General features: G+C 34.1%; 1 long non-coding RNA gene and 1 pseudogene across 2 annotated transcripts; both read left to right on the top strand.

The window, feature by feature from the left end:
* The first annotated feature begins 4,791 nt into the window (after window positions 1-4,791).
* LOC100913934 lies at window positions 4,792-5,149 on the top strand (annotated as a pseudogene).
* Window positions 5,150-6,954: 1,805 nt separating this feature from the next.
* On the top strand, window positions 6,955-14,472 carry LOC116422076. Of its 2 annotated transcripts, none has more exons than XR_004232664.1 (3): window positions 6,955-7,099; window positions 13,841-14,008; window positions 14,456-14,472. It is a non-coding gene; the product is annotated as an uncharacterized LOC116422076 (long non-coding RNA). The 2 variants fall into 2 exon arrangements; XR_004232665.1 differs by lacking the exon at window positions 6,955-7,099 and adding an exon at window positions 13,535-13,728.
* Window positions 14,473-15,895: the final 1,423 nt, after the last annotated feature.

Here is a 15,895-nt window from a genome sequence, read left to right as displayed (position 1 = left end):
AATCCAAACTGAACAAATGGAATGAATGACTCAATGAACATCAAGAATCAGTCAAGTAAAACAAAAAAAAAATGAAAAAAACAGGAAAAAAATGTTAAATATCCACTTGGGAAAACAATATACCTGAAAAATAGATCTAGGAGAGATAATGTAGGGATAACAGTACTCCATGAAAATCATGATGAAAAAATGAGCCTAGACACTATTTTTTCAGGAAATCATCAAAGAGAAATGCCAAGATGTCATAGAATCAGAAGGTAAAATAGCCATTGAAAGAATTCATTGAACACCTCCTGAAAGAGACTCCAAAATTAAAACTCCAAGGAATATAGCTAAGTTTTAGAACTATCAGACCAAGGAAAACATATTACAAGCGGGATTAGAAAAGAATCAATACACTGGGAAAACATTTTTATATTCAAAGGTTCTGATAAAGGTCTCATTTTCAAAATATATAGAGAATTCACTGAAATTTATACAAATAAAGCCATTCTCCTGTTGATAAATGGTCAAAGGTTATGAACAGACAATTTTTAGATAAAGAAATTGAAATTATTTCTAGTCATAAGAAAAGGTGCTCCACATGATCATTGATCAGAGAAATGCAAATTAAGACAACTCTGAGATACCACTACACACCTGTCAGATTGGCTAAGATAACAGGAAAAAATAATGATGAATGTTGGAGGAGATGTGGAAAAACTGGGACACTAATGCATTGTTGGTGGAATTGTGTACAAATCCAACCATTCTGGAGAGCAATCTGGAACTATGCTCAAAAACCTATTAAACTGTGCATACCCTTTGACCCAGCAGTGTTACTACTGGGCTTATATCCCAAAGAGATCTTAAAGAAGGGAAAGGGACCCATATGTGCAAGAATGTTTGTAGCAGCCCTTTTTGTAATGGCCAGAAACTGGAAACTGAGTGGATGCACATCAATTGGAGAATGGCTGAATAAATTGTGGTATATGAATGTTATGGAATATTACTGTTCTGTAAGAAATGACCAGCAGGATGAATACAGAGAGGCTTGGAGAGGCTTACATGAATTGATTCTAAGTGAAATGAGTAGAACCAGGAGATCATTATACACAGCAAAACCAAAATTATATGATGATCAACTCTGATGAATGTGGCTCTCTTCAACAATGAGAGGATCCAAACCAGTTCCAATTGTTTAGCTACACCCAGCAAAAGAACTCTGGGAAATGAGTGTGGACCACAACACAGCACTTACACTTTTTCTGTTATTGTTTGCTTGCATTTTTGTTTTCTTTCTCACGTTTTTCCTTCTTTCTAGATCCGATTTTTCTTGTGCACCAAGATAACAGTATAAATGTGTGTGTGTGTGTGTGTGTGTGTGTGTGTGTGTAGATATATCATACATACATATTGGATGTAGCATATACTTTAACATATTTAACATGTATTGAACTGCCTGCCATCTAGGGAAGGGGGGGAAAGTTGGAATGTAGAGAGTCACAGTTAGTGGGGAAAATCTGGGTGAGTTATAAGACCCTTCAGCCCAGAGGAAACCTGCTAACAATGTCTGGTTCTGCTCCCCATCTCCCCTAAGGAGAAGTCAGTCCCCTTCCTGAGAAGTCAGGGGGTGGTGACAACCTGTGTTGATATTGAAGCAGAGTGATAGCAGGTGGAAGAGTGATACCAGGTGGCAAATTATGTACAATAGCAAGTTGTTTATGTGGTCCCACGTGCTCAGTGTTGTTTATGTTACATTATATAAAGGGGAAAGTCCTTGAAATAAAATTTTTCCACCATCCTTAGGAGTCGTACCTCATCACTTCTCCACTATGAAGGTACATTTTAATCACCCCAGTGTGGGGGCTTGAGAAAGCAACGGTATATTTTGTCACCCCAACTAGGGGGCTCTAGAAAGCAGGACACAACATTGGAACACAAGGTTTTGCAAGGATCAGTGTTGAAAAATTACCTATGCATATGTTTTTTTTGTTGTTGTTGTTGTTGTTGTTGTTGTTTTTATTTAATAGCCTTTTATTTACAGGTTATATGCATGGGTAACTTTACAGCGTTAACAATTGCCAAACCTCTTGTTCCAATTTTTCACCTCTTACCCCCCCCCCCCTCCCCTAGATGGCAGGATGACCAGTAGATGTTAAATACATTAAAATATAAATTAGATACACAATAAGTATACATGACCAAAACGTTATTTTGCTGTACAAAAAGAATCAGACTCTGAAATATTGTACAATTAGCTTGTGAAGGAAATCAAAAATGCAGGTGGGCATAAATATAGGGATTGGGAATTCAATGTAATGGTTTTTAGTCATCTCCCAGAGTTCTTTCTCTGGGCGTAGCTGGTTCAGTTCATTACTGCGCCATTGGAAATGATTTGGTTGATCTCCTTGCTGAGGATGGCCAAGTCCATCAGAACTGGTCATCATATAGTATTGTTGTTGAAGTATATAATGATCTCCTGGTCCTGCTCATTTCACTCAGCATCAGTTCGTGTAAGTCTCTCCAGGCCTTTCTGAAATCATCCTGTTGGTCATTTCTTACAGAACAGTAATATTCCATAATATTCATATACCACAATTTATTCAGCCATTCTCCAACTGATGGACATCCATTCAGTTTCCAGGTTCTAGCCACTACAAAAAGGGCTGCCACAAACATTCGTTATGCATATGTTTTGTAAAATAAAAAAGATCCTAACAATGCCATCTTCATATTCTGCTTTAAGCTTGTAACTTTCTTAAAATAGCATTTTTATTACATGTAAAGACAATTTTTAATATCAATTTTTTTAAATTGAGTTCCAAATTTTCTCCTTATCTCCTTCTCTTAGCTTCTTAAGATGGTAAACAATTTGATATAGATCTTATATATGCAATCATGGAAATCATGCATTTCCATATTAGTCATGTGGGCACAACTAAATATAGGCATTATTATACCTATTTTGCAAATGGATAAATTGAGGCTTAGTGAGGTTGACATTTTTTGGTCATTATATAATTAGTAAATATTGAGTTTCAGATTTAGATTCATATCTCTCATCTCTAAACACCATTTGCTCAACACTCCATTGCCTTTAGTTTAAAAAATCATAATTCACAAAAGAAAGCATTCATAATATTCCTTATTGATTCTGTTGGGTTAGCATTATTTCTATTTTATAGATAATAAAATTCATTCATAGAAAGGTTAAATAACTTGATGATGATTTCTAAGTATTAGAACTAGGACTTGAACTTAAGTATAAATCTAAATCAGTCATCTGTTCTATTATAATAAAAAGTCTTATAGAACCATTAAATGATATAAACACAGGAGTCAGGGAATCTGTCCTCAATTCAATACAAAGCCAATTAGATTTTTCTAAATGTCAAGAGATATCTCAATGAAGGAATTTGAGAGGTTATTATGATCCTGTTTTTAGTTGCTAATAACAGTTCTAAAGACTTTTGCAAAAGCTCTTAGGAGGCCAAAAGTGTTGCCTAAGATGGAGAGGAACAGTAGGTTTAAAGGCCTTATGTATATTTCCTTTCACAAATGCAGATTGCAATCCCTTCTATACTTTAGTGCAAAGCTTATTAAACTGTGGGTTATAATCCCATATGGGATCACATAACTGAATGTGAAGGTCATGAAATTATGATTTATTATCACTAAATGTTTGATTTGTAAACCTATTTTAATATGTATATATCCGGAGTCACATATTAAATGTCTAGGGCAAAAAAGGGCTACAAGCAGAAAAAGTTTAAGCCCTGCCTTAGCAGATGATCTTCAGGATTTGCTACTTCTGAAAATTCGTTAAATTGAAAGGTCCTACTTCAATACAGCCTCTATGTACACCATGTTATCTTTACTTTAGCATTGAATGTCTTACTAATATTCCTTCCCAGTCAAGAAATTCTGAAATCACATTCAGGGTTTATTTCTCCCTATCCTTGTGCCTGATGTTGACATGGATTCCTCAATCTATCTCTGTTTTCACAGTAGCAATAGCATGAACTGGTTCTTGATAAGTTTGTGAAATTCTTCTCTTTTCAACAGTTGTTGTTACAAGTTTGAGACGTAATTCCTAAAATTGAAACTGGGTTGAAGGAGAAAAAAGAAAACTGAGGTTGCTTTGGGTTTTCACATTCATTTTATTTCAAGGTTGGCACAAATGTTAGGGCTTTTTGGAACTTCTCAAACTGAGATTACAAAGTGACATGGCTATTACTGTGTAGGGAAAAGAGTCCAATGAAAATTTGCATTTGATAATCTCAAACAAAACCTCACTCTCCCCTACTCCTTTTCTCATTCTCATTGTTTTTTGTCAACTATTTAGTATTTCTATTACTTAATCCCTGTATGACCTTCAGCAAGTCACTTCACTAATCTCAGTTTCCTCATCTGCAAAAAGCAGCTTAGACTTATTGATCTCTAAAATATCTTCCAACTCTAATTCTGATGCTATCAGTTTTTTACGAAACTGAAATAAGAGGTAGAGATACATGTCAATTCAGTCATATTAAGTGTCTTCTCATCTGACAGCCTACTATTATTTATTATGTATAACATGTTTTCATTATTTTATATTGAATATTATCTTTCCAATTATATATGTATATAATGCTTTATATATATGCACATATATATACATTTTAATTTTGAGTTTCAACTTGTTGCTCAGGTGAGCACTAGAAGTGGCTTTTAAGTCTGGCAGCCTTAGGAACATGATAGTCTTAAATTTCTTCACTAAAGAAGGCGACTAAATAGCATTGCAAACTTAAGCCACCTGAGATTTTCAGAATGACTGACACCCCTGATGCTATTCCAAGTTTTGAAGCAATATTTGCCAGTCAGTTCACAAAAGATGATACACATCATCCAAAAAATCTGAAATGTCCTGCAGAACCCTCTTTTGATTGTTCAAGAATAGAATAGCAAATCTAGTGGTAATCAAAGAAACAGAGATAATCAATTGCAAGTTAACAAACACTTTTGAGGAAGGAATGGCAGGAGGCATTGGCCAAGTGACAATAAATCTAATTTGTGTCATAGAAGAACTTGGAATAATAACTATAGGCAACACAAACAAGAAAGTTACTACCATCATCAATGTGGACAATATGGTTATAATCAGCAGCCTCCTTATGGCTATTATTAATGTTGGCAGCCGTCAAGTAAAACCAATTATATTTTCTTGAAATATGTCAAAAATGGCCTATTCTAATTCCTTCAATTCATTTTTCTTCCCATATGCAACATTTTAAAATAAATTCAAAATATTTATTACATTACAGGTAAATTTCTATCAGTAACTTGTCACAATAATAGAGTTGGAACAGAACCATATAATCCACTTATTTAATTCCCTCATTTTACAGATTGAAAATACACACACACACACACACACACACAAACACACACACACCCTAAAGAGTTTAGGTGACTTTTGAATGTCATGTGAGGGAGGAAGTAAAAAAAAATAGCCCCCCTTCTTATTATGTTATACTGTTAGATATTAAAGTATTTTGCTTTTCCTAGTAATTTACTACAAATGCAGGTTTATCATTATATTGAACCATATAATGAACATCTCTTTCCTATAAATTTAAAACATTAAAGGATACAAATTATATGATAGAATGAAAACAGCAGATCTCATTTCAAAACTTTTCAGTGTTTTATCATTAAATCATTATATGTTCATAATTAGGCAATAATGAAAAATTAATATTTTGCTTTTCTAAAAAAAGTTATTATTTGAGCTCAACTAGAAGTCTCATGATTCAGTAGAACTACAGCATCAATTAACTAGTTATTTGATGAGTGAACCCAGGGGCTTCTTGATTTCTCCATTTAATCTCCCCCCCCCCTTTTTAATCCACAAACATTCTCCTTCTGCATTGTCTTTTCCCCATAGTCATAGTGTCTATCATCTTATTTGAATAAAATGAGCAGAGAAAATCCAAGTCAGTTCCCAGATTTCATAATTGTGGGCATGAGACTGTGCTAAAGAGCTTTCATCCCTGAATGTTCACATGGCACAAGTATGTGAGCTACTTACTGGAGAGGGCACAAAGAATTAGAAAATATGCTACTTGCTTTTAGAGAGCTTACAAATCAGAAGTTCATGGTCAAAGTAGGGATTAATTGTTACACATTATAATCCTTTTAAGGAATAATGTTATGCCTCCTATGCTTAGGATATTTTTAGGAGACTATTCTTTCTTATATAAATGCTCATATACATGTACAAGCTACATAAATTCTGGCTATTAGGGGAGGACTTGAAGGAAATGTAATTAAATGTCTCTCTACTGAGCAAAACTGTAGATTGTTTTGTGAGAATCAGATTTACAGAGGTATGAACCGTCTTACATGAGACTAAGAAAAGAGTTCTGGAATTACAATAGATATTCTTGTACAGCAAATACAACAACTAGTACAAATTGGGAAGTTTTAAGGTTCTTCAATGGACTAGGTAATCTCTGAGATCCTGAGATTTTATGGCTCTGATAGTTCCATCCAGACTCAGGAACCAACATGCCAGAAGGACTCAAGTTAAATAGGTCAAAGCAGAAGTCTTTGATGAGGAGATAGGCAGCCCCGTGGATGAAAGGAAAGATCCCCCATCAATTAGAGACAATCAGACTGAACTTAAGCGCTCAAGGGCACAGCCACAAATTAAGAAGGGAGACTGAAGGCTCTATTCAGGCTTCAGCCAGTTGTTTTGGTCTGTGGTAATACAGGACTTTCAAAAAGAATAAAATGAAGGCTAAAACCATTTCTAAGGAAAGCACATTGAATAGGAAGTGTTATCAAGCAGAACAAATTCTGAGGAGCCTTGGCTGTCAAAATAACTTAGACGAGCTCAGTATTTCCGCTACAGCGGCTTTCGTATATTCTAGGAGAACATGATGACCATGGACCACACCTGCCTTACCTTTACTCTTCCTGCATGATGTGATGCACCTGTGAGCTGCAGGGGCCATGAAAGTGGCAACAGATGTGGCAAAACCTTCCGGGGAGAGAAACAGTTTTGCTGCCAGCAGTTGGCATCTCACTGAAGCTACAGAATTATTCAAAAGATATGCGCCTGACAGGACTCCTGGTAGGACACCAATTTTTATATTTTCCTCTATGTATCATCTGTGCATATGTTTTATGTCCCTATTTTGTTAAACTACATGGAAATCGAAGGGCAATCACAGCTCAAGCTGTTTTTATTATCGTGCCCAATCATTTCACCACCAAAACTGTCATAAACATGTGACCAGCTCAAAGTGTTTCACCTCATTTATGTCTGCCAAAAGCCTTTAAAAAATCTTTTAGGAAAGTTGGAAGAAAAGTTAAACTTAACATAACTGCAAATTTAACTATAGCCACCATGGTGCTAGAGGCAAAGGCTGAAAAATAATTACAATTGTAATAAAGGACAAGAAAACACTTCTCCTACATGCATCCACTTCCAGAAACTAGTAAGAAGGAAACAGAGATGAAGTTAATAAGAAAGAAAGAACATAAAAATAGAAAAAAGGTCACACATTAAAAAAAAAAGTGAGAACCAAACAAAGCACAAAAGCAACTTCGATATATTCTGTCATATCTAATCTTTTCATCTGTATAGTATTAAGAAAGAAATTCCCACAATCCTGCTTTCTTTAGAATCAATTGATGAACAAGCATTTATTAAGTTTCTCTTATGCGTTGAGCATTATTCTAGTTTAGAATTAGAAAAAAAATTTAAATGAAATTAAAAGAAAAGAAAAAAGGTCTTATTGTTAAATGTCTTATATTAGGTGAATAAGACAATATGTACATCTATTTATTATGTATCTTTTATAAATATAAAGTAAATTTTAAAAAGTAATTAAATATTAGAGGAGAATAAGCCCTACAAGGAAGCAGAAAAAAATGGACAGATCTGAACATAATGTATAGCATTTATTATATAGGCTTTCTTGAAATGGAAATTTATTACTTTTCCCAAATGACTAATGGTCAAAGGATATGAACAGACAACTTTCAGATGATAAAATTAAATCAATAATCATATGAAAAAATGCTTTAAATCACTATTGATTAGAAAAATGCAAATTTAAAACAATTCTGAGGTATCACCTTATACCTCTCAGATTGGCTACTCTGAATCAGGTAATGATAATGATAAATGTTGGAGGAGATGTTGGAAAACTGGAACACAAATGCATTGCTGGTGGAACTGTGAAATGATCCAACCATCCTGCAGAGCAATTTGGAACTATGCCCAAACCGCTATCAAACTGCATAGTTTTGATTCAGCAATACTACAAATGGGTCTGTATCCCAAGGAAAGCATAAAGAAGAAAAAAGGGCCAACATGTGCAAAAAATGTTTATAACAATTCTTTTTGAGGTGGCAAAGAATTGGAAAATGTATAAATGCCCATCAATTGGGGAATGGCTGAATAAGTTGTGGTATATGAAGGTAATGGAATATTACTGTTCTATAACCAAAAAATTATAAAGAAGCTCATTTTAGAAAGGCCTGGAAAGATTCACATGAGTTAATGCTGAGGAAAACAAGCAGAAACAGAATTATAGTGTACATAGTAACAGCAAGATTGTGGAATGATCAACTATGAAAGATCTGGTTCTTCTCAATGGTTCAGTGCCCAATAAACTTTAAATAGAAAACACAAGCCATGTTCACTTTTTTTTTTCCTTGTTTTTTTCTCTCATGATTTTTCCCTTTCTTCCTGATTTTTCTCTCCCACCTTGACTCATAAAGAAATGTGTATTAAAAAATTAATGTACATGTATAACCGGAAAAAAGAAAATTATAAAAAACCTTAAAAACAAATTCTGTAAATTTTTTTAAAAACAGAATGAAATTTTTTACTTTATATTGTATGCTCTCTTATGTTCTGCTGTGCACATGGCACTCTTTTTTATTTTCCTATTTTGTATTTAAGTTTTAAATTTAAAGAAAAAGAGAGAGAAAGATACTTTGTGGGAAGAAGAAGCATCCTAGACATGAGGAAACAGACAATATGAAAATGGAAGGCTGGAGATCAAACAGGAAAAATAAAGCAGCTTTTTTTTGGATGGAAATAGAGTATATTCAATAGATAATTAATTTATTAAATTATGAAATAGGAACAGGTACACCTGGTTTGATGTGCATTCACCAGGAAAGATCATGATGCTCAGTGGAAAATGGAGCAGCTATCATACTTCAAATAGGCCCAGAAATAAGCTGCATAAAGTGGTAAGATAGAAGCCTGCAGCAAGGAGCAGGGAAACGAGATGATAAAGGGAAACAATGTGAAGAAGAGCGGGGTGGGCAAGGAGACACAGAAAATATTACGTAAACATGGATTAAAGTTGGGAGCACTAGGCAGCATGGACCCAATGGAGATAAAGTGTTTGGGCAAGGGCAGGAGTTTGAGATCTCATTTTTATACATATTTTTTAAAAACCCAACTTCAGTGTCACTTTGGAGTTAGTTCATTACCATATCCAATTCACCTCAAAATTATTGATAAAGCTTCAGTTACACCTCAAAGTTATCAGCATCTTTTTTGATATTCTGCTGCTCTGAAAATGTGGATATTTGGAATATGTCTTGAATCATAAAATCAGAAGTTATTTTTGAAAAATACTATTTTTTATTTATCTTGTATTTTTATGTGTTTTCTTCTGCACCATGGCTAATATGAAAATGTTTTACAAGACATCATATGTAAATCATATAGCCAGACTTCTCAAGGAAAGGGGGAGGACAAGGAGTAAGAAAATTTGGAACTTGATATATTAAATATATTGATATAATACATATATAGATATATTTAAAAGAATTTTAATATTTTTGCTTTAAAATATTTTACATATATTTTAAATTAAAAATAATTTATAAACAACCTAAATAGCTGGAAGAATAGTGTTCATGATAAGTCATGAAGATATTAAAATATTAAAACTACTAAAATTAATATATACTTTTAATGTTAGAAGAATCAAATTACCAAGAGGATACTATATATGAGGATGACAAAACTCAGAAAAAAACAGTATCTAGAATTACAAGAGAAATAGTTGAAAAAATACTGTCTTAGTGGGTATACCATTCCTGGGACACAATATTATGTTAGATTAGGTTAGGTTGTGCTATGCTATATTATATTATGTTATAAATTATACATTACACTATTATTATTAAATATCATATTATAATATATCATAAATAGATATTTGTAAAATAATTATTTTATTATAAAATAGAAATTATATTTATATATTATAAAATTATTATAATATAGGATCATATTATAAAATATTATAAAATAGAAATCATCAAAACTATTTGGTGAAAAAGTTGAGCAACAGACAAACGTAGACAAGAAAAGGAAAAAGCAGAAACAATACAGCTCAATAACATAGTTTTTCATATACTGGAAACCAAAAGTTACCTAGAAAAAATACCCTATTTGATAAAAACTGGGAGGAAAATGGGAAAAAATTATTTTGGCAGAAATTAGCCTTGCACCAAAACAGTACAGTCTAAGTGGATATATCACCTTAATAAAAAAGATCATGTGATTTAAAAAATCATGTGCTTCTCACAGATATGGGTAAGAAACCAGAAGCTTTTAACAAGTGGGACCTAGATGACTTCTTTTAATTCAGCACACATTACCAGGATGTGAATTTTGTTTACAATATGTTAGATTTTGTAAATCATGTTCCTTTGATGTTTGGGAAGGTTTTATGTTATTTCCAGATTCTTCTTTGTTAGTGAACATCTCCCTCTTAAAATTACTTTTTAATTTATTTAAGAGAAAGAATGGCATAATGGCTATAAAGCTGGCTTCAAAACTAGAAGTCCTGGATTCAGATCTTGCCTCTGGCACATAAGGACTTTATGACTCGGGTAAATCACATAAATCCTTAAGGGTTTAGACAGCTCTAAATTTCAGTTAAGTTACTGATAAGTATTGGTAAAAAAAACATTCTCTACAACAATTAGTTTATAATCCCAGTCCTTATTTCCCTTGTATATATTTCATCTTAGATTTTCCATGTATTCTAGTTTTTGATAAGTCAAACACGAGAGTAAGACCTGTGTTTTGTTGCTTTTATTGTTTATCCTCAGTGTCTAGGGCTAACTTGTCACATAGTAGATTGTTACAATACTTACTGAAGATTCCAGACAATAGATAGAACATTTTCTGAGCTCTTCCCAGCTTCCCTCAGAATCAGTGCTAAATGCGTATAACAGTTTTCCAGCTTGAGATATTTTGGAAGGATTTCAGGAAACATCTGTCTCAATTGGGCAAGGGGAAACTGAGCCCACTGTAGGCATGGGGCAGGGAGGTCCAGTGCTGGAAATATAGCTGGAGGCTCTCAGGCAAAGTACACTAGCATGGGCTATTCTGTCCTAGTTCAGAAGCCAGTGGATCAGCAGAGCAGCTGTGAAATCTCCAGTGCAACTACAGAAGGGAAATTGTGAGCCCCTGATCTCCAGGATAACAGGTCGGACTTGGACAAGCCCAACCAAGCAGCGGAAAGCCTGCAACACCACTGGCCCCAGTGCAACGAGAAGCTCCTATCTCCCTTCAAAAGAAGCTTGAGTGTAATATGTCTTGTGCCCTTGGAGCAGAGCTTGACTTTTAAAATGAGCAAAAAAAACCCTCTTGACTATAGAAGGCTATTATGGAGATAGGGAAGATGAGAACAGAATCCATTACTTCCTTTATTTAGATAAGAGTTTTTTGTATAAAAATTGTTTTATGCTTATGTTCACATAATTGCTGTGTCTGTTTTAGCAAGTATATGCTCTATTGTATCCCTTAAGGATTTTTAAAAAGATTTATGGCACATGCACACACACAAACTCACACAGATCTTTCCATCTTCCTCAAACTTCTGGTGGTTTTCCATTTGCCCACATGGATTGGGTTTTTTATCGGCCCCAGATCAGAAAGCTACATCAGAGTTGAGACTAACAGTGTTTTCATCAGGGGAGGAAGCTTCTTGAGGGAATTGATTAGGGAAAACTGGTTGGAAGGAAGTTGTGTGAGAAGAATGTTGTGTTTAGAGTAAGGGGAACTGCATCAGAAAACTACTATCCTATTGTTGTGAAAGTCATTTGTTGGACTTTTAACACAAGAAGAGACTGTTTCAAGTTCTGGCCCAAAATATCTCTTTCTAAGATCAAATCAATCACACTGAACCATGCCAAACCAGATAACTATTGTCTCTATCAACTCCAATGTCTTAATACTTTGTAAAGATTCCAACATCTCCCCTTTTCTTTTGATTTAGAACATAGGTGGACATAACCTCCTTAACTTCTTAAGGAGGTGAGAACTCCAAAAAGGTGATCACGCCTTCCCTGACATCTCAGATGTTGGACTTCTAACACAAGAAGAGACTGTTTCAAGTTCTGGCCCAAAATATCTCTTTCTAAGATCAAATCAATCACACTGAACCATGCCAAACCAGATAACTACTGTCTCTATCAACTGCAATGTCTTAACACTTTGTAAAGATTCCAACATCATTTATACTTTCTTTTAGAGACATAGATATGAAATGAATAATAATGGTAAAGAAGTCAATTTCTGATATTCTCTGGAGAAACACTAGAGATATGAGTAAAAATAAAAGTTATTTAGTGGGAAAACCCCCAATATTGCAGGTCCATAAAAACTCAGAGAGTCCAGCCTTTACTCATATCAAGGTATTACTGAAGAGCAAGTTAATTAAGAATTTAGCACTATTCATTGGAGTTCTGAAGCTGGGTCTCTGTTGTCCAACTTGCTGCGTGATAGTGCCATGAACTATGCACTAAATAGAAAAAACTTAAAATTCAAGCTATTCACATGACATCTGTCTATTATTAGGAGGAAATCATTCTGCTGTTCCTAAAGGAAGTCATAACATTATTTTGGACACACTGTTCTATAAACAAATTTAGTAATTAATCAAATGAAAGCATAGGCTGAAAACCATCAGTGGTGACTGGGAATTGATTCTGATAGGAGAGATTCTCTGAGAGCATAAAATACATGACAAATTACTTGTCATAATGTAAAAATAATTAATTGAAGAATAAATGAACGTCAATAATCTTTATAGCTTTTGTAATAGTGGATAGAATGCTGGATCTGGAATCTGAAAAACCTATTTAGATCTGGCCTCAGGCAATTACTAGCTATGTGAGCCAGAGTAGTACCTTTAATTCTGTCTTACTTTCCTCAACTGAAATCATAATAGGAATCATAAATCACAGCCATTTCACAAGATCTTTGAGAAATCAAATGAAATCGTATTTGCAAAGCTCTTAGAACAGGGTCTAGTACATGAGCATTGTAGGCTTCTTTCCTCGCTTACAAAATCATTTTGTGGAAAAATTCCATCTATTATGATAATGCACTTAAAACAATTTGAGAAGTTATCTGGATTTCATCTCAAATCTCTGTTGCAACAGTCACAATTCAAGGTTATAAGTATTGTAGATGGCAGTGTTAAAATTAGAATCTAAGTTCTCTGACTAACGCCAACATCCATTCCGCTGTACCACATAGATCTGCCCATCTGGCTGGTCTTTTCTCTCTCTCTCTGCCTTCCTTTGTGAGTCACATAATGCCATACCTTCAAAGAGCTTGAATGGCTTGACCATGATTTAAGAACTATTCAGTGTCAGAGTCTAGATAGGGACTGAGCTCTTTCAATTTCAAATCCAGCACTCTGTCCAGTAAGTACACCTTGCCTTTAGACAAATAAGGATGATTTTACATTTTTTTTATCTTCAACTTCTCTTTATTCCATTTTATTTCTAATAATTAATTTGTTTTGTTTTCCCCCAGGAACTAGAAAGCTGAACTGAACGGCAAGCTTCTTCCATTCTAATGGCAGTCAACAAGCCCGGATCATACATGGACCAGAATTCAGATGGATCACTGTAGCATTGGAGTATTGATCATCTGGGAAATCTTGTCCCTTCATTGTGATTGAGAACAACAGAACCATTATAAGTATGTGCTGAAAAACCAGATATCTAAATGCTCTTTTTTAAAGTAGCCCTCTCCTGAGAGTTTGTTTGAACTCTAAATAAAGGCACCCATTGTATCTTCTGTTTACAGCAGCTGAGGAAATGCTCACCCACTAGAATGACCCAAAGGCAGTTTCACCAAAAGCTATCCTGTCATTGGTAAAAAGATTATGTTAGTTAAGTAGAAAGCAGTGTTGTGTGAGACAGGGGATTATGTAGTGTGGTTAGGGTTTTCATTCCCCGAGTTTCCATTTGGGTTTTAGATCTTGGGAGTTGCCTCTGTTATATGCCACAGTGATTTTGAGCATGGGGTTTTGTCCAGACTATTTTGGCAACAATAAAAAAAGCTGTCATTGTCAAGGACTGCTTGTCCCTTACCTATTTACTGATCTCTCACAGAACACTTGCTTGTATTTTGAATTGTTCACAGTGTGCAAGGAGCACAGAGAAACAAAAAGCCAAATCACCAAAAGGTCTAAAGCCACCGAGACATGAAATGAAAGATGGAGCTAATCAGATGCTTAGATGGCACGAGACGTGAAACATGGGATGAGGACGAAAGGATTCAGCTTTTTTGGATGAGGCAAACAGAGCTGGCCATGACCTTCTGGTTGGAGAATGAATGTGCAGAGTCGGAGCTGTCTCTGAGGTCAGAGATTATAGAAAAGGTTAGCTGATAAAAACATGGAGAGAAGTAAATTGCTTTAGTGCCTTGTGAACAAGGAGGTACAATTGTTCCGTTATTCTTCTGTGATCTAAAGAAATAAATCCTTCAACTTCCTCCTGAAAACAAAAATCTCATTGTTTTGTTTCATTTATATTAATTTTAAATAAAAATATGGCATGTAGTTCTATGCCAGGAAAAAAAGTCTATATTAATAATATGTAACATCAGAAATCCTGAATTTCTCTACCAAAATTAATACTCACTTTTGGACTATACACACACACACACATATATACATACATACATACATATATGTATATAGAGAGACATAAATATAAATATGGATATAAATAGTACACATTTATAAATATTTATATATTTTATACATTTTACAAATATTTATATATTTAAAATATATAAGCATATATATTTTATATATAAAATATGTTCTCTTGACAATATGGAGATACTACTGATCTTCTTTGCACCAGGTCCAGTCTTTTGCATGATGTATTGAAAATCTTGGAATTTACAAAGGTAATAATGATACTAGGAAAATTAGAATTCAATAGTAGAAATTTCTTCACTGTTTTACTGGGGCACCTGGCTATCGTAGAAAGGGCACCTGATTCAAAATAAGAAGATGTGGGTATTACTCTTATTGTATATGTGATATTGTCTTGGATGTGATCTTAGTGAATTTCTTAATCTCTCTATGCTTATTTCCAAAGATTTAAGAGACAGGTGCAATTTATGCTACCTATCTTGTGAGACATAAAAGAGAAATAAATATAAACTCTTTTACAAACCTTTAAAAAAGCATTAAAAGACTGTTAAGATAATTTGGCCATTTCATTGGATCAAATTGACCTTATCTATCATATACATCATATTGTAGGGCAAATTAAAGTTAATAAGTATGGTAAATGTTCTAGCCCAGTTATTGGTAGTAGATTTAAAAAGATCATGCTATCTTTTTGATATCCCTATTTATGTTTATATGGAATTATAGCAATACAACCAATAATAGCTGACATTTATATAGTATTTCAAGGATTTGAGACCTGAAAATTTACCAAGGACCAATGATCCTAAAAAAGAGACGTGATCAGATCCTAAGCCAAATATAAATTTAAGTTGTCTAGTCTTTCTAAAGGTCCTAAGGTATATCTGTCAAAATGATGTGGCTAATAATAGTAGGGA

This window comes from Sarcophilus harrisii, chromosome 3 (assembly GCF_902635505.1).
Source record: "Sarcophilus harrisii chromosome 3, mSarHar1.11, whole genome shotgun sequence".
Taxonomy (NCBI): domain Eukaryota; kingdom Metazoa; phylum Chordata; class Mammalia; order Dasyuromorphia; family Dasyuridae; genus Sarcophilus; species Sarcophilus harrisii.
This window is presented reverse-complemented; position numbering and strand designations above follow the sequence as displayed.